Source organism: Rhinatrema bivittatum, chromosome 5 (genome assembly GCF_901001135.1).
Source record: "Rhinatrema bivittatum chromosome 5, aRhiBiv1.1, whole genome shotgun sequence".
Lineage (NCBI taxonomy): Eukaryota > Metazoa > Chordata > Amphibia > Gymnophiona > Rhinatrematidae > Rhinatrema > Rhinatrema bivittatum.
The window spans coordinates 121,389,785-121,409,042 of NC_042619.1; the positions used below are offsets into that span (position 1 = coordinate 121,389,785).

Consider the following 19,258-nt stretch of genomic DNA (forward strand, 5'->3'; position numbering starts at 1 on the left):
TAATTTTTATTGATTTTCAATCTTCATTAACAACACCAGTAATTCAAAAAGAAGATATACAGACCAATATAATAATTCGTATAATCACAATCAATAGGTAATTAACATCCTTATTTAGAAATCATATTACATGTGGAAATAAAACATATTTATGATTATACATCCATTTATAAGGCAATGGGAGATCCATAATTCCTAATTCTAGGCAAGCAAGAAATTACAATAATAAAGAAAAAGAAAGAAGGTATGTCAATATATACCTCTATAACCCGTGGGAAGTTCAAGTAACATTATTTAAGGCAATTCGGGAATCAAGAAAATTACGTAAATCTTGTGGATCAAAGTACACATATCTTTGAGAATTGATTTTTAATACACATTTACTAGGATAACGAACAACCATATATGCACCCAGGTTTTTAACTTCCTGGGCCATACGAAGAAATTGTTTTCTACGAATTTGCGTATCCCTGGATACATCCGGATAGATCCAAACTTTCTCACCTAAATAGGTTTTATCCCTATTCCTCAGAAATAACCTCAAAATAGTGTCTCTATCTGAGGAAAAAACAAATCTTATACAAAGAGTTCCCCGAAACTCAATTTGTTCTTCCATTGATTGTTCCAGGAAGCCTGTTAGATTTCCCAAATCTTGCGATTGTATCTCTATATTCTGTTGTTTTCCTGCCTTCTTCCCAGTATTTACATAGAAAATCTTTTCAATAGGTGGTATACCTTCCATAGATATTTGCAAATTTTCCTGTAAATATTTTTTAAGTTGTTCCAGAGGCGAAATCAGCTTTACACAAGGAAAGTTCAATATTCTCATGTTTCTATACCTGGCTTGATTCTCCATATTTTCAATTTTCCTTATGTTATTCTTATCAGATTTTATTAATCCAAACTGGACTTCCTTTATTTGATCCATTTGTTCTTGTACACTTTCAATTTTTTCTGTGTGTTGGATTACAATAGGGTCCAATCTTTGTATCTGAGACTGCGTAGATGAAATCATAGATGACATATTCACTATTGAGGTTTTTAATTCTAATAACACTGTCCAGACATTCTCCAGGGTTATATTTTGCACTTGATCTGTGAAGGTAGGTAAAATAATGCTTACCGGAGCTTCTCGGCGGTGTTCATGCCTATCTTCTGAGGCCGCCGCCATTTCTTCCAGCCTCTCCGGCGTTGATGTTTTCGGTACAGCATTTAGATCTTTTCTTCCAGCCTCACTCGGCTGCAACTGCCGAGAATTCGCTGTTATTGCTGATTCCAAACCTATCTCCACATTTTTATCCCCCTTTTCCACTCCGTAAGGGCCAACTGCCACATTCACTTCGGGCTGGGCATTCTGACCCGGAAGCGGGGGTTGTATGTGGGTCGGCGGCTGGGGAGCCACGGGAGCTCCGGGGCTTAGAGTAGTGTTCAGGTCCAGTGCCGCTGGAATCCGCTCCAGTCCAGCGGCTATCGCAGACACCTCTCCCGGAGAACGATTGACCGGCGAGAAGCCCTCTATCACAGATTGAGGTAGGGCTGAGATCGGGGTTATCGGAGTCTCCACTCGAACTCTCCCTTTTCTTTTTGTGTGAGGCATTTTCCGAAGAAATATTTTCAACTCTGGGAGCTCTTCCTCACGCGACCTTCTAGCTGGACGCCAGCACTGATGCTTTTGATGGAGTTGGGGATAGTGGGTCCCCACTACCCCCATGCACCTGGCGGGTTTTTAAGATTACCTTTTTTGTGACTCCTGCTGGTGACGACTGTGTCTATGACGATGGAATGAGCTAGGACAGTAAGGGTTGAAGCATCGATGCCTCCAGAGTCGGTGGAGGTACGGGAACCGGCACCAGTGGATGGAGGTCATGGAGGGCATAGACTACTACCTGGTGGATAAAACCGTCCAGTTCCTCCCTGATAGCTGATGCGGACAGAGAATAGACGAGCTCATCTACCTTTGGAAGATATCTCAGCACATTGGGGACCTGTTCATTGTAAGACATTTACTTGTCAATGTTACTGTTAATATGTAAACCGAATTGATCAGTAACTCTGTTATTGGAAAGTCGGTATATAAAAATGCTAAATAAATAAATAAATAAATGATGAAACGTTGTGTCCGGGGCCGAGGCACAAGACACACTCGATGCGAGGATCGGTGATAGACATTGTATGGGGGCAATTAGGGCATTTTTTGAAGCCAGTTGCCATTGTGAAAGGCCAGACAGCAGTCGACGGCCTGTGGTCACCAACAAAAATTTGGAACGTTATCGACTGGAAAATATTTTTCGTCACCAATGGAAGAAAAATTGATCCAAGACTGGGAGACCCCAATGGGATTTTTCTGAGAAAAAGTATTAGTTTTTCCGTGAGGAAAAGTTGTGTGAAAACACACAGGGCTCCTTAACCGCGAGGCTAACTGCAGCACGGGAAAAAGAAGGCTGAAGGGAGACCCCTGAGCTCAAGGGATAAAGGCATGCTGGGCATGCTCAGTGGGCTCAGTGTGCCAGTCTAAAGTTTCTAGAAAGTTTGACAGAAAGTTTTCTGTGATAGGGCTCCGTCCAGTTACGCCACCCATATGTGAGGACTATCATCCTGCTTGTCCTGGGATAAAAGGTTTCATTGTGCCAGAGACACCCGCGGAAAAATCTTGAAAAATCAAAATCGATACAGTCTCAAACACGAGAGCCCTGTGCTTTCTGTAGGCCAAGAGTATTTCCTGCTTCTGGGCATAGTCCAAGAACTTCACCAAGATTGGGCGAGGTTTAGTTCTACTGAGCTCCCGGGTGCCTAAACGGTACGCTCTTTCCACGCAGATGTGACCTTTGGAGTCCAGGAGAGGAAGGGCTCGTGGCAGCCATTGCTCAATGGTGCTGCAGATGTCCTTATCCTTGAGGGACTCAGTAAAGTCGACAAATCGGGGATTGTTCCTTTGGGAACGGTTCTCCAAATCTTCTAATTTTTCTGTTTCCCTGTCAGATTTTTCAGGGTAAGCACTTCCTTTTCCAGGGTAGTGATGCAGTCTTCTATAGCTGAAACGTCGGCTTCCAGTGTAGTGATCAGTTTCCTGGTTTCGGTTAGTAAGACATAAGCTTCATCAAAATGGGAGTCTATTTTCTGAAATGTTCCTCAAGTGCAAGAGCCACCGCTGCTGCAACGTCAGTGGTGTTATGTTCAGATACGGTCAGGGAGGTCGGACTGTTAATCCCGTCCGCCATCTTTCCTCCCGGTCGAGCGCGCTCCCTTAGTTTTCGGACCAATTTCGACATGCAAGCACCACAGGGCTCCTCGATATTAGTATATAGAGTTTCGATAGCACTCATCCGACGCAGTATGGCCCAAGAAGTGCGTGTGGAGAGTCACTTAGAGGGTGAAAATTGGGATAAGAGGAGGTGGGGTCCAGGAGCGAGCTGAAAGTGCTGCTTCCCCTCACATCATACCACGTGACTCTCTCCTGGTTCCTGTGTTTTCACCAGTTTGCAATCCACAGAAGTACATTGCCTCCTATCCCATGACTTTTTAATTTTCTTAGAAGCCTCTCCTAGGGTACACTTTGTCAAATGCCTTTTGAAAATCCAAATGCATTACATTTCTACTGGCTCACATTTATCCACCTTTATTAACCCCTTCAAAAAAATGTAGCAGATTTGTGAGGCAAAACTTCCCTTGGGTAAATCCATACTGGTTGCATCCCATTAAACCATGTCTATCTACAAGTTCTGTGATTTTGATCTTTAGAATAGTTTCCATTATTTTTCACAACACTGAAGTCAGGCTCACCAGTCTATAGTTTCCCGGATCACCCTGGACCTCTTTTTAAGTATCAGGGTTACACTGGCCACCTTCCAGTCTTCAGGTAGAATGGATGATTTTAATAAGTACAAAATACTAGAAATAGATTTGACATTTCATTTCTTAGTTCTTTCAGAACCCTGGGGTGTACACATCTGGTCTGGGCAATTTGCTACTCTTCAGTTTGTCAATCTGGCCTACTACATCTTCCAGGTTCACCGATATTTGGTTCAGTTCATCTGAATCACCCTTAAAAACAGGTATCTCCCCAACATCTTCACTGATAAACACTGAAGCAAAGAATTCATTTAGTCTCCATGAAGGCTTTGTCTTCCCTAACTGCCCTTTAGATCCTTGATCATCTAATAGTCCAAATGACTTCCTCGCAAGCTTTCTGCTTCAGATACATTTTAGGAAGTTTATTATTAGTTTTTGACTTTACGGCCAGCTTCTTTTCAAATTCTCTCTTAGTTTGTCTTATCAATTTTTACATTTAACTTGCCAAGTATATGCTTTTTCTTATTTTCTTCAGATGGCAATATCTTCAAATTTCTGAAGGAAGTTTTTTTTGATAAAATAGTCTCTTACACTTTGCCTTTTAACCAAGCTGGCAGTTGTTTGGACTTCCTTCTGCCTTTCTTAATATATGGAATACATCTGGATTGCACTTCTAAGATAGTAGTTTTAAACAATGTTCATGCCCTTTGTACACACAGCCTTTGTAGCTGCACCTTTCAGTTTTTTTCTATTTTCCTTATTTTATCAAAGTCTCTCTTTTGAAAGTTTAGTGCTATAACTGTAGATGTACTTATTGTCCCCCTACCAGTCATTAATTCCAATTTAATCATGTTTTGATCACTACTGCCAATTGGCCCCACCACTGACCTCTCTCACCAAATCCTGTGTTCCGCTAAGAATAGCTCCTATCTTGTCTGTTCCTGAACCAACTGCTCCATGAAGCAGTCATTTATTCCATCCAGGAACTTTACCTCTCTAGCATGTCCTGATGTACATTTACCCAGTCAATATTGGGGTAACTGAACTCTCCCATTACTACTGCATTGCCAAATTGGTTAGCTTCCTTTATTTCTCTTAGCATGCCATCATCCATTTATCATTTTGGCCAGATGGATGGTAGTAAACTATCACTATACTCTTCCCCAACACACATGGGATTTCTATCTATAAAGATTCTAGTGTGCATTTAAGGCCTTATTTTTAATCCCTTGCATGCGGGGAAAATGGGGGTTATGTACGTGGCTTGGTCTTGCGCATGCTGCGCACATTTTAGAAGACACCCAGCTATGCTCGTAACCTGTTACGCGTACAAGAGCCAGGCCTCTTCCAAAGGGTGGTCCCGGGGCGGGGAGGGGCAGAGCTGGAGGCCGCCGGTACAGCATTTGCCGCTGTGCTGAGGGATCGCACGCTGGCAGCCTGTCGGTGCGCGCAACTTACGCCAGCTCAGGAGTTGGCGTAAGTTTGAAAAACAGAAAAAAACCCAAAAATTGGAACGGACTGGGAGGCCCGATCTCGTCGCCACGTGTAAACTAGGCACATTTACGCCCCCTGCGTGCATGTTATAAAAATCACGCGTCCATGTGCGTGTGTCAGATAGCGCGTGCACATGGAGGTGTGCGTGTATTTTTTAAAAAATCTACCTGTTAAGTCTTGTACAGGATCTTTATCCTGTTGGACTCTATGCCACCTCACTCATGGTTTCCTTTTGCGATCACCTCATTCATGGTTTCCTTTTCCAGATCATTTATGAATATGTTAAACAGCACAAGTCCCAGTACTGATTTCCGTGATACTCCACTAACAACCTTTCTCTATTTGGAAAACTGACCATTTCGTCTTACCCTCCCTTCCGGCTTTTTAACCAGTTACCAATTCACAATAGAATGATGCCTCCTATCCCAATGACTGTAATTTTCTGAGTTATTTCTCATAGGGGCCTATGTCAAATGCCTTCTGAAAATCCAAATACACAATATCAATTGGCTCACCATCTACATCTTTATTTAACCTTCAAAAAAATTCTAAAAAATATTGGTAAGACAAGACTTCCCCTTACTAAACCATGCTGACGCTTCTCCATTAAGCCATGTTTCTTTATATATGGCCATTGATTTTATTTTTAAAAATAGCTTCTACCATTTAGCTCTTCACAAATGTCACTGGTCTGTAGTTTCCAGGATCACCCCTGGAACTCTCTTTCAAAATCGAAGTCACATTGGCCAACTTTTAGTCATCAGGTATTATGGCTGTTTAAAATGAAAGGTTACAAATTAAGTAATCTCAGCATTTCCTAGCGTGTAGCCAGATGGACTCAGAACAAGTGGGATGTACAAAAGCTTTACTCCCGGACTGGGCGGGAGGCTGCCTGAGGACCGCGTAGGACTGCCCTCGCAAATGCTGTGTCCTCCCTGGCCTGGACATCCAGACGGTAAAATCTGGAAAAGGTATGGAGGGAGGACCATGTCGCCGCCTTACATATTTCTGCGGGTGACAGCATCCTCGATTCTGCCCAAGATGCTGCTTGTGCTCTGGTAGAATGAGCCTTGACCTGTAAAGGTGGTGACTTTCCGGCCTCTACGAAGGCTGCTCTGATAACTTCTTTGATCCAACGGGCTATGGTAGGCCGAGAGGCCGCTTCCCCTTGCTTCTTCCCGCTGTGAAGGACGAACAGATGGTCCGTCTTTCTTACTGCTTCTGTCTGTTCCAGGTATCTGGGTAGCAATCTGCCGATGTCAAGATGGCGTAGCAAACGCCCTTCTTCTGATTTCTTCAAGCCCGCCGTGGTTGGCAAAGATATGGTTTGGTTGAGGTGAAATTGTGAGACCACTTTAGGTAAAAAGGAGGGAACCGTGCGAAGATGGATAGCCTCAGGAGTGATTCTGAGAAAGGGATCACGGCAGGACAGCGCTTGTAGCTCTGAGATGCGGCGTGCGGAAACACTGCCAGCAAGAACACCATCTTCAAAGTTAGCGAATGGAGAGACAGGCCCCGAAGGGGTCTGAAGGTGGATCCCGCAAGGAAATCCAAAACTATGTTGAGGTTCCACAGGGGCACTGGCCACTTCAGTGGCGGACGAATGTGCTTGACTCCTTTCAGGAAGTGGGAAACATCTGGGTGCATGGCAATGGTCTTGCCATCCCTCCTGGGACCATAGCAAGACAGTGCAGCCACCTGAACCTTGATGGAGCTTAGGGAGAGACTCTTCTGAAGCCCATCCTGTAGGAAATCCAGAACAATAGGGATTGTGGTCGCATGTGGATTGGTGCCATGAGTGTCGCACCAGGCTTCAAATACTCTCTAGATCCTTATGTAGGTGAGGGATGTGGAAAACTTGTGAGCTCGGAGGAGTGTATCTATCACCGGCTCCGAGTAACCTCTTTTCTTCAGTCTAGCCCTCTCAATGGCCAGACCGTAAGAGAGAATTGAGCCGGATCCTCGTGGAGGATGGGACCATGACGAAGCAGGTCCCTGAGAGGAGGCAGGGGAAGGGGCTCCCCTGCCAGTAGTCTTCTCATGTCCGCATACCAAGGTCTTCTGGGCCAGTCTGGTGCCACTAGAAGAACTAGGCCTCTGTGTCTCTGAATCTTGTGAAGCAGGGCGCCCAGCAGGGGCCACGGAGGAAAGGCGTATAGCAGAGTCCCTGGAAACCATGGCTGAACCAGGGCGTCGATCCCGTGAGAGAACGGATCTCGCTTGCGGCTGAAGTATCTGGGTACTTGAGCATTGGACCTGTCCGCTAACAGGTCCATGTCCGGAATCCCCCACTGATCCACGATCATCTGGAAGGCTGTGGGGGACAGCTGCCACTCTCCCGGATGTAGGCTTTCCCTGCTGAGGAAGTCTGCCGCGGTGTTGTCCCTTCCGGCAATGTGGACGGCGGAGATGTCCTGGAGATTCGCCTCTGCCCAAGCCATCAGCGGGGCTATCTCTAGGGACACTTGTTGGCTTCTGGTTCCGCCCTGTCTGTTGATGTATGCCACCGTGGTGGCGTTGTCGGACATCACTCTGACTGCTCTGTTCTTCAATCTGTGAGCAAATCGCAGGCAGGCTAATCGGACTGCCCATGCCTCTAGGCGGTTGATGTTCCACCCCGACTCCACTCTGTTCCACTGCCCTTGGGCGGTGAGCTCTTTGCAGTGTGCTCCCCATCCGCTCAGGCTGGCATCTGTGGTGAGCAGGGTCCACGTGGGGGAGGACATCTTCGACCCCCTGCTTGTGTGGTCGGACTGTAACCACCACCGTAGCTGGGTCCGCACTCTGGCGGGTAGAGGGAGATGTACGGTGTAATTCTGTACACATGGGCTCCACCGAGAGAGGAGGGAGTGTTGTAATGGTCTCATATGGGCCCTTGCCCATGGTACCACTTCCAGGGTGGATGCCATGAGACCGAGAACCTGCAGGTAATCCCAGGCTATGGGCCGGCTGGCTCCCATCAGGGACCGTAGACGGGTCTGGAGCTTTAACCTTCTCTTGGTGGTTAGGCTGACTTTGTCTGCCTGGGTGTCGAACCGGACTCCTAGGTATTCCAGTGATTGGGAAGGCTGTAGGCAACTCTTGCTTAGGTTGACTACCCACCCCAGGCTTTCCAGAAGGGCGATCACTCTGTTGGTTGCCCGATGGCTCTCTTCTCGTGATTTCGCTCTGATCAGCCAATCGTCTAGGTAGGGATGGACAAGGATTCCTTCCCATCTGAGCGCCGCTGCTACTGCTACGATCACCTTGGTGAAGGTCCGCGGCGCCGTGGCTAACCCGAAGGGCAAAGCCCGGAATTGGAAGTGTTGTCCCAGAACTTTGAAGCGTAGGTAGCGCTGGTGTCCCGATGGATCGGGATATGCAGGTAGGCTTCTGACAAGTCTAAGGCCGTGAGGAATTCCCCTGGCTGTACTGTGGTCTTGACTGAGCGCAGAGTTTCCATGCGAAACCGCGGGACTCTTAAGTATCGGTTGTCCGACTTGAGGTCCAATACGGGCCGGAAAGTGCCCTCTTTCTTGGGTACCATGAAATAAATGGAATAGTGCCCAGAATCCATTTCCCATGCAGGTACTGGGATTATGGCTTTCAAGGACAGGAGCCTCGCCAGGGTAGCTTCCAGTGCTGTTTTCTTGTGGCTTGGACATGGAGATTCCACAAACCTGTCCGGAGGGATGTGATGGAAGACCAGATAATACCCCTCTCGGATGATGGCGAGGACCCACTGGTCCGACGTAATCTCGACCCATCTGGGTAGAAGAGGGTTAACCTGCCCCCTATGGCTTCGACCCCCGGATGGATCGGCTGATTCTCATTGTGGGGTGCGGCCGGGACCCGAACCGGCTCCCCTCTTGTGCTGCTTGGTCCGAAAGGACTGGTTTCTGGCCTGAGGACGAGGTGCCTGGTAGCGACTCCTATAGGGAGTGAAGCGTTGGGAGCTTCTACCTCTGGAAGGCCTTGGAAAGGTGCGCTGGTTCCTCTTGGACCTATCTTCTGGCAGTCGAGGTACTGGAGAGGCACCCCATGTGCTGGCCAGTTTATCTAGGTCACTGCGAAACAGAAATACCCCTTGAACGGCATTCTAGTGAGACGTGTCTTAGAAGGGGCGTCGGCTGACCAGTTTCGTATCCAGAGCTGCCTCCTGGCTGCTACTGAGGATGAGACCCCCTTGCCTGTCGTACGGACTAGGTCGGAGACGGCATCCGTAAGCAACGAGAGAGCTGACTCCATGTCAGCTGCCGGGGCATTGTTCCTGACCTGTGACAAACAGGAACGCATTACCACGGTGCAGCAGGTTGCGATTCGCAAAGACAGAGCTGCTACCTCAAAGGTGTGTTTTCAGGATGGCATCCAGGCGTCGGTCATGAGAGTCCTTGAGGGCCGCCCCTCCCTCCACTGGAATGGTGGTGCGCTTGACCACTGCGCTAACCAAGGCGTCCACCTGAGGGCACGCCAGCATATCCTTGATTGCCGGGTCCAGGGGGTACATGCCAGACAGGGCCCGACCCCCTTTGAATAAGGCCTCCGGCGCATTCCACGCCAGATCGATCAGCTGTTGCGCCGCTTGCAGGAAGAGAAAATGGCGGGCTGTGGGACGAAGACCCTCCAGAAGGGGGTTCTGCGTAGATGCCTCCATAGTACTGGGGCCTGGAATCGCCAACTCAGTCAGGCATTGAGAAACCAGGTCGGAGAGATCTTCCTTGGGAAAGAACCGCCTCATAGTTCGGTATGGCTCTATCCACGAGGGAAGTTCCCCCTCCTCAGGGGGTTCGGACTCGTCCTCCGAGACATCAGGGTCCGCATGAGCCGGACTGTCCGGAGGCGGGTGCCCGTGATAAGGGAGAGAAGGTCCAGGAACAGGGTCAGCTGAAGCGACAGCAGGGCCTGGACGGGAAGCTGACTGCATCTGAACAAAGGCATGGATCCCCTTAAATAAGTCCACCCAGGAAATGGAAGCGGTTTCTAGCCGTTGGGGTACCAAGTCCCCCGGAATTCCTGGCTGTTCAGGACGCCCCGCTAGATCCGGGGTGGCCCCTGGGGAACTGTCGGTAAACCTCGGTTGAGACGGGTCCTGGCCTGAGGCTCCCACGGCCTCCTCACATTGGGCACAAAGGGAGTCTGGCTCGTCGCTCTGCGTGGCTCTAAGCTGGCTTGCTGAGCAGAGGCCAAGAGCTTTCACGCCGGAAGCAGGAGGTGCCGCCTCTGAGGACGCCGGGGCGTTGAAATGTTCCATCACGGCTTGCGAGTGCCGAGCGCCGGTGCTTATGCTGCCAATTTCAGCAATATGCGCTCAACAAGAAGATGCGCTCAATATACAATATGCGCTCAATAATATGCGCTCAATATACAATATGCGCTCAATAATATACAATATGCGCCCAATAATATGCGGTCAGCAATATGCGCTCAATAATATACAATATGCGCTCAATAATATGCGCTCAATATACAATATGCGCTCAATAATATACAATATGCGCCCAATCCTATGTAGTCCGCAATATGCGCTCAATAATATACAATATGCACTCAATAATATGCGGTCAGCAATATACGCTCAATAATATACAATATGTGCTCAATAATATGCGGTCAGCAATATGCGCTCAATGATATACAATATGCGCCGAATCATATGCGGTCAGCAATCTGCGCTCAATAATATACAATATGTGCTCAATAATATGCGATCAGCAATATGCGCTCAATGATATACAATATGCGCTCAATGATATGAACATTCGCTTAGCAATATATATGCTGCGTTGTGCGCCCCTCAACAGGCGCCTATCATGGGCGCTCAATACCTGAACAAGGCAGACAAAATGGCAATCTCCACGGCGTGCCACATGCAGGCCACGCCGCCGATCCTCATACCTCGGAGACCAAAAAGTAAGAGATGTACGCCTTACCTGATCCTCGGCGCTTCCCGGCTGTAACCCGGGCGGTCTCCGGCTGCGGGGGGAGAGGGGAAATACCTTCACCGCCGCGCTTGAGGCACCCGCTGTCTCTAAGCCGCTGAACTCGTCTCGCTCGGGGCTAAGTCCACGCCGGGACCGAGGCGCCTCTCAGCCCGACCCGAGCCCTTCTCGCTCGGGGACTAGATCCCTGCTGCGATTCGGCCACCGGACTGAGGCATAGACCTCCGGGGGATCGCGGAAATCACCCCGGGAAACTCAACTGGGGGAGGGACCCGAGGGTATCACTGCAGGAGTGCGGGGCTCGTCTTCTGAGAAATTTGTAAGTAGAAAGTAGAAAGTAGATTTGGAAAACACGCTCAGCGAGCGTGCAGGAGCTCCAAACTGCTTTGGAGACGGAAATTACTGAGTTGCTTCACTTCCTGTGGGAGTATATGTACCCGTGCTGACGTCAGATCCGTCTCCAACTGCTAGCACGAGCACACTATACCCACTTGTTCTGAGTCCATCTGGCTACATGCTAGGAAATTTCATGTTTTAGTTCTCTTAGAACTCTGGGGTGGATGCCATCTGGGCCCAGTGATTTGTTACTCTTTAGTTTGTCAATCTATTCTATTTTATCCTCCATTGTCCCAGATTGTTTTAGTTGCTCAGAAACTCCAACATTAAAGAATATTTCAAGTGTGGGTATGTTTCTAACATCCTCCTCTCAAAAGACAAAAGCAAAGAATTCATTCAGCCTTTCTGCTATTTCCTTGTTCTCCCTTAGCACCACTTTTGCCCCTTGGTCTACTAGCAGCCTGACTGATTCCCTCAAAGGCTTTTTGCTTTGAAGGTACCTGAAAAAATATTATTAGTTTTTGCTTCATTGGCAAGATTTTTCTCAAAGTCTCTCTTGGCCTGCCTAATTGCCGTCTTGCATCTAAGCTTGCTAATGCTTTATTACTCTTGCCTATTTTCATCATTTGGGTCTGCTTTCCATTTTTTTGAATGATGTCCTTTTATTTGTTTAATTTCTAAGATTTATATGCCACTTTCTTTTTGAATCAAAGCAACTTAGTTAGAAACATATATAATGGAATAAGTAAAATAGCATATTGTACTAAAAACAAAAAAAATTAATAAAATTAAATAATTAAAATCATTGTGATGCATGGAACAAGAATGTCCATTTTCTTGTAAATAATTATAAACCCATGAAAGGGCCGCCTGAGAATTTTCCCCTCCAACTTGGCTGCTCTATTACCTGATCAGCAAACGTTTGATTTTGGGGTGAGCCATGAGCCTGGGATGGAGTTGGGGCTTGAAACACCCACTGGAGCCCGGCAGTAGGGATATCTGGACTCCCAGAGCTTTGATGTCATGCTTTTGCCCCCTGAGCACCTACCTCTGAGGGTAGCCTGCACTGCCTGGGTCCTTGCTTGCTGGTCAGTCATAGGTAATGGTGTAGTAGTGACCGAAGTGGAGGGGAGTGGGATCCAGATGGAAATGCTGCAGAAAGGCAGTACCACAGTGATTGCAGCATGTGAAATGCTGACCGGTGAGGTTTTGCCAGTTCGCAATATCATTGGAGGCTCTACCTGGGACAGCATTCAGTTGTCGAGTAGACCATTACCTCCACTTTTAAGACCCTCAGAGGTTTTGTTGGACAACATATAGTCAGTGCTCACATGGGAGGATAATGTCATCTCTAACTGTGCTTCTGATATCAGTCTTTGATTAAGGGTGTTGCTGAAATGTGTAAATCTTAAACGGAAGATATTGCTGGTTTGAAAGGAAAGGTGGACGTTATGTCCTTTGAGGTCTGGTCGATTCAACAGTTGAATCTGACTTTAATCCAAGATAAAAATTTGGTGCATAGGAAGATCAAACAGCTGGAAAATTTCACTAGACATTTGAATTTAAGATTCCTTAATTTTCCCAAGACTTTGCTTTCTCTTCAGGATCTACTTAAGAAATATTGTGTGGAAATTTTGGGAATCTTAGAGGTAAACTTCTTCCCTTGAATAAAGATCTTTTCCTGCCATCTGGATGAAGGGGGAATCATGGATTCCCCTACTGCTATGAAAGTAGAAAGGAGAAAGGTCCGAAGTGGTATATTGACATTGAAAGGTGACAAAGATCAATGTGTGGAGCGAGATGAAGAAATGGCTGAAATATTAAACAAATACTTCAGTTCCATGTTTACTAAAGACGACCCTGGAGGAGGACTGTTGCTAGTTGATAAGACTGCGGATGGGGGTGCAGTAGACATAACTCTATTTACAAAAGAGAATGTATAGGAAGACCTAGGAAATTAAAGTGGACAAGGCCATGGGGCCAGATGAGGTTCATCCCAGGATACTGAGGGAGCTCAGAGATGTGTTGGCAGGTCCGCTGAAGTACCTGTTCAATAGATCCCTGGAAACGGGAGAGGTGCCACAAGATTGGAAAGACTGGTAGTGGTCCCACTTCACAAGAGTGGGGGCAGAAAGGAGGCTGGGAACTACAGGCCAGTTAGGCTCTCATCAGTGGCAGGAAAATTAATGGAGACTCTGCTGAAGGAAAGGATAGTGAACTATCTACAATCTGATGGGCTGCTCGACCCGAGGCAGCATGGATTCACCAGGGGAAGATCCAGTCAGACAAATCTGATTGATTTTTTTGATTGGGTGACTAGAGAACTGGATCAGGGAAGAGCGCTCGATATGATTTACTTGGATTTTAGTAAAGTTTTTGATATGGTCCCACATAGGAGACTTGTGAACAAAATGAAAAGCTTGGGAGTGGGTGCCAAGGTAGTAGCATGGATTGCAAACTGGTTGACTGACAGGAGACAGCGTGTAATGGTAAACTGAACCTACTCTGAAGAAAGAATGATGTTAAGTGGAGTGCCACAGGGATCGGTTTTGGGACTGATTCTGTTCAATATCTTTGTGAATGACCTAGCGGAAGGGATAGAAGGTAAAGTTTGTCTATTTGCGGATGATACTAAGATCTGCAACAGAGTGGACATGTCTGAAGGAGTAGAGAGAATGAAAAATGATTTAAGAAAACTTGGATAGGTCGAACATTTGCAGCTGGGATTCAATGCCAAGAAGTGCAGAGTCATGCATCAGGGGTGCAGCAATCCAAAAGAGCTTTATGTGATGGGTGGTGAAAGACTAATGTGCACGGTCTGGGTGTGATAGTGTTTGATGATCTGAAGATGGCGAAGCAATGTGACAAGGTGATAGCTAAAGCCAGAATTATGCTGGACTGCACAGAGAGGGGAATAACCAGTAAGAAAAAAGAGGTGATAATGCCTTTGTACAGGTCCTTGGTGAAGCCTCACCTGGAGTACTATGTTCAATACTGGTGCCAGTATCTCAAAAAGGATAAAGTCAGGATAGAGGTGGTCCAAAGAAAAATGACCAAAATGGTGAGGGGTCAGCACTGGAAGACTTATGAGGAGAGGCTGAATGGTCTGAATATGTATACCCTGGAAGAAAGACGGTTCAGGGGAGATATGATATAGGCTTTCAGATATCTGAAAGGATTTAATGATGTAAACCTTTTCTTTTGGAAAGAAATCATTAGAAATAGGGGTCAGGAAATGAAACTCTAGGGACCACTCAGAACCAATGTCAGGAAATATGTCTTTATGGAGAGGGTGGTGAATGCCTGGAATGCCCTTCCAGAAGAGGTAGTGAAGAAGAAAACAGGCAAGGAATTCAAAGGGGCATGGGATAAACACTGTGGATCCTTAAAGGCTAGAGGTTGAAAATAAAGAAAAGAGAGCATGGGGGAACTAGGGGTAACTTGCTGGTGTAGCAGTTGCTACACTTAACAATTAAGCCTTGATACTGCTAATGCAACTACATCATTGCTCTCTGCTTCAATGGCAGTGAGAAAAGGGGAATTGGATTCAGACTTTTACGGTTTAGGGAACGAATAAACATGGGGGGTAACTAGCTGATGCGGTGCTTAGTATCCTTAATCACTAAGCCTGATTTTGATGCAACTCCAACATTTCTCTCTGCTTTTACGGTCTGGTAAACTGATAAGGATGGGGGGGGGGGGGGGAACCTGAACAGTGCAACAGATATTGGCATAAGCTTGCTGGGCAGATTATTTGGTCCTTTTCTTCCATCAGTTCTATGAATTCCTATGTTCAAGAACTGGATTATTTCTGATCTATTGAACAGTTCAGAGACTGGTATAGAGCCATCTTTGTTTTTCACAAGATTTAAATAGAGTTTTGAAATTGTTTTTCCGCAAATATCAGGTTTTATGGTAAAACAGTTTGGATATACCTTGATGTATCAAAAGCTAGGAGGAAATTGTTTCTTGCTATTCATCAGGTGGTGTAAACTTTAGGTGCTACTTTTCTTCTTTGATACCCCTGTAAATGTATAATTACATATCTTGGAATTAGAGGATATTTCTTCTTTCCAGATCAACTGCATTTCTTTCTTGATCAGAAATAAATAGAAGTGAGCACACTTGTTGAGCTATGAAAGGTGTTGTTTTTATATTTCTTGGGACTTTATGCGATGCTTTTGCCTCATCTTTTTTCTTAATAGTTCTCTTTCAATATTCTGTTCTCATCTTCAAGTTTTGGGGACTAATGTTATGATGCTTTGTTACAGAATCTGGTCGATTTTAAAAGCCCTACGAGTGCCAAAGACGGGAGATATGCATGTGACCCGGCCCAGCACGCACCACATGGATTTTAAAAACTGCCCGAGTATGCACATACCGTATCTCCTGGTATGCGCACAACTTTTTTTTCACAAAAAGGGGTAGGGCGTGGTTTGGGCATGGGCAGACAGGGGGTCGTATCATGAAATCTGCATGTAAGCTTTTACACGCACAAGTGTGCCCCAGGGTCCCCTACCACATAACTTTACTTTTGCTATGGATGGCGTGTAAGTTGTGAAATAAAAAAATAGGGTAGTTAGCGAGGTTTTAAGGGTCAGGGCTAATAGGGTAAAAGGGAGGCAAGTTAGCTAGGGGAGTTAGGAAGTCCTCTCCTTTACTGGGGCAAACTGGGAACAGAGGTAATTGCGTGGGCAGGCATATCTAGTAAAATCCTTCCCACTTATGTAAACAAGGCAGCATTTACATGCAGATGAGCACGTCATATGAAATCATGCGCAGATGTATGCGCAAATAGCCAGGTATCCATCCAAGGGAAGGTGGGATGGATAGGCAGTGCAGGAAGATGAGAAGCACATAGGAGCAAGGCACACAGAAGAACTGAAAACTGAGCTGAGCACAAGGCTGATGAGATGACCACAAGACCAAGAACTGAAGACACGGAGAAGACCAGGAACTGAAGACACAGAGAAGACCAGGAACTGAAGACACAGAGAAGACCAGGAACTTTGGAACACTGAGACAACTCACACTACAAGGCTGTAGCGAGACCTGTTGCCGAAGCACTGGAAGGGTGTCTGCAGAGGCCTTTTAGAGGCCTGAAGAGTGATGTCATCAAGGGGCACCTCCAGGCTTTTACCACCGCTGGCCCTTTAAAACTGAGGAGACTCGGCACGCGGATTCCTGTCGTGTTGGAGACAGGAGTGGCCTGGAAGCGTTGGGGGCAGCCACGGAGGCCCAGCCTGAGTGGTAAGTGAGGCGGTTCACAGGTCTCCCCTGTGGACTACCAAACACAACAGTAAGACAAAATAATAGAAGGACGTTATTCAGAATTGAAATGTTATAAACCCCAAAAGAAGTTAACTTATCCGCTTTTTATCCACAAGTCAAGAAAAAGTTTCCAAATCTTTGAAACATCAAGGTGCAAATCTCTAACTTGCTGTGTCAGTCATCCCTTAGAGTAAATATGCCCTAAAATTTGGAACCATATTGATAAGGACAGTTTACAAGAGAATTCCAAAATACGGCAATAAGGTCTTGCCACAACATGCATGAAAGATGACTAGCAGAGCCTACAGTGTAAACTTTTAAATTGTGATTTAATAATATCAATGCTCGATCCAATGGGAGTTTCACCTTAGATATTTGGTGAATCAATGAGAAAACTTCAGACCAAAAAACTGTAATAAGTGGACACACATCAGATATGAAAAAAGTGACCTGTTCCCCACAAATTTTCCAACAGAGGGTCCCTTCTTACACCCCAGTTTAAACAGCCGTATTGGTGTATAATACCAATGAAACTTTTTATACCCTTTCTCCTGAGTAGAAACACTGATCAAATTCCCTTTGTTCATCCTAAGAAATATGTTTGACCATTTTTCCTTATTTATATTTAAAGAAAAACAGGAAAATTCAAAAGGTTGAGGCATAGTGAAGCAATATCAGCAACTCCAACAGGAGCAACCTTAAGAACATACGAACATGCCATACTGGGTCAGACCAAGGGTCCATCAAGCCCAGCATCCTGTTTCCAACAGTGGCCAATCCAAGCCATAAGAACCTGGCAAGTACCCAAAAACTAAGTCTATTTCATGTTACCGTTGCTAGTAATAGCAGTGGCTATTTTCTAAGTCAACTTAATTAATAGCAGGTAATGGACTTCTTCTCCAAGAACTTATCCAATCCTGTTTTAAACACAGCTATACTAACTGAACTAACCACGTCCTCTGGCAACAAATTCCAGAGTTTAATTGTGCGTTGAGTGAAAAAGAACTTTCTCCGATTAGTTTTAAATGTGCCACATGCTAACTTCATGGAGTGCCCCCTAGTCTTTCTATTATCTGAAAGACTAAATAATCAATTCACATCTACCCGTTCTAGACCTCTTATGATTTTAAACACCTCTATCATATCCCCCCTCATCCATCTCTTCTCCAAGCTGAAAAATCCAAACCTCTTTAGTCTTTCCTCATAGGGAAGCTGTTCTATTCCCCTTATCATTTTGGTCGCCCTTCTCTGTACTTTCTCCATTGCAATTATATCTTTTTTGAGATGCGGCGACCAGAATTGTACACAATATTCAAGGTGGGGGTCTCACCATGGAGCGATACAGAGGCATTATAACATTTTCCATTTTATTCACCATTCCCTTTCTAATAATTCCCAACATTCTGTTTGCTTTTTTGACTGCCGCAGCACACTGAACAGACGATTTCAATGTGTTATCCACTGACGCCTAGATCTCTTTCTTGGGTGGTAGCACCTAATATGGAACCTAACATTGTGTAACTATAGCATGGGTTATTTTTCCCTATATGCATCATCTTGCACTTATCCACATTAAATTTCATCTGTCATTTCGATGCCCAATTTTCCAGTCTCATAAGGTCTTCCTGCAATTTATCACAATCAGCTTGTGATTTAACTACTCTGAACAATTTTGTATCATCTGCAAATTTGATTACCTCACTCGTCGTATTTCTTTCCAGATCATTTATAAATATATTGAAAAGTAAGGGTCCCAATACAGATCCCTGAGGCATTCTACTGCCCACTTCCTTCCACTGAAAAAATTGTCCATTTAATCCTAATCTCTGTTTCCGGTCTTTTAGCCAGTTTGTAATCCACGAAAAGACATCGTCACCTATACCATGACTTTTTACTTTTCCGAGAAGCCTCTCGTGAGCAACTTTATCAAATGCCTTCTGAAAATCTAAGTACACTACATCTACTTATCCACATGTTTATTAACTCCTTCAAAAAAGTGAAGCAGATTTGTGGAGGCAAGACTTGCCTTGGGTAAAGCCATGCTGACTTTGTTCCATTAAGCCATGTCTTTCTATAAGTTCTGTGATATTGATGCTTAGAACACTTTCCACTATTTTTCCTAGCACTGAAGTCAGGCTAACCGGTCTGTAGTTTCCCGGATCGCTCCTGGAGCCCTTTTTAAATATTGGGGTTACATTAGCTATCCTCCAGTCTTCAGGTACAATGGATGATTTTAATGATAGGTTACAAATTTTTACTAATAGGTCTCAAATTTCATTTTTTAGTTCCTTCAGTACATTTGAAAATATAGTCCAGGAAGCAAAGCAAAAATAAAAACAAAATGATGCCAAAATAAACCAATAAACTCACCCCCAGCTTAATCAAACCAAAGATTACAGGACTGGAGCAAGGAACCGATCTAGTGCTACCAGCTTGATACCAGAATTTGG

General features: G+C 45.5%; 1 protein-coding gene across 1 annotated transcript in view; it reads right to left on the reverse strand.

Moving 5' to 3' along the window:
- Positions 1-19,258, reverse strand: part of FNDC3A (fibronectin type III domain containing 3A) — a 1,040,529-nt gene that overhangs the window by 143,760 nt on the left and 877,511 nt on the right.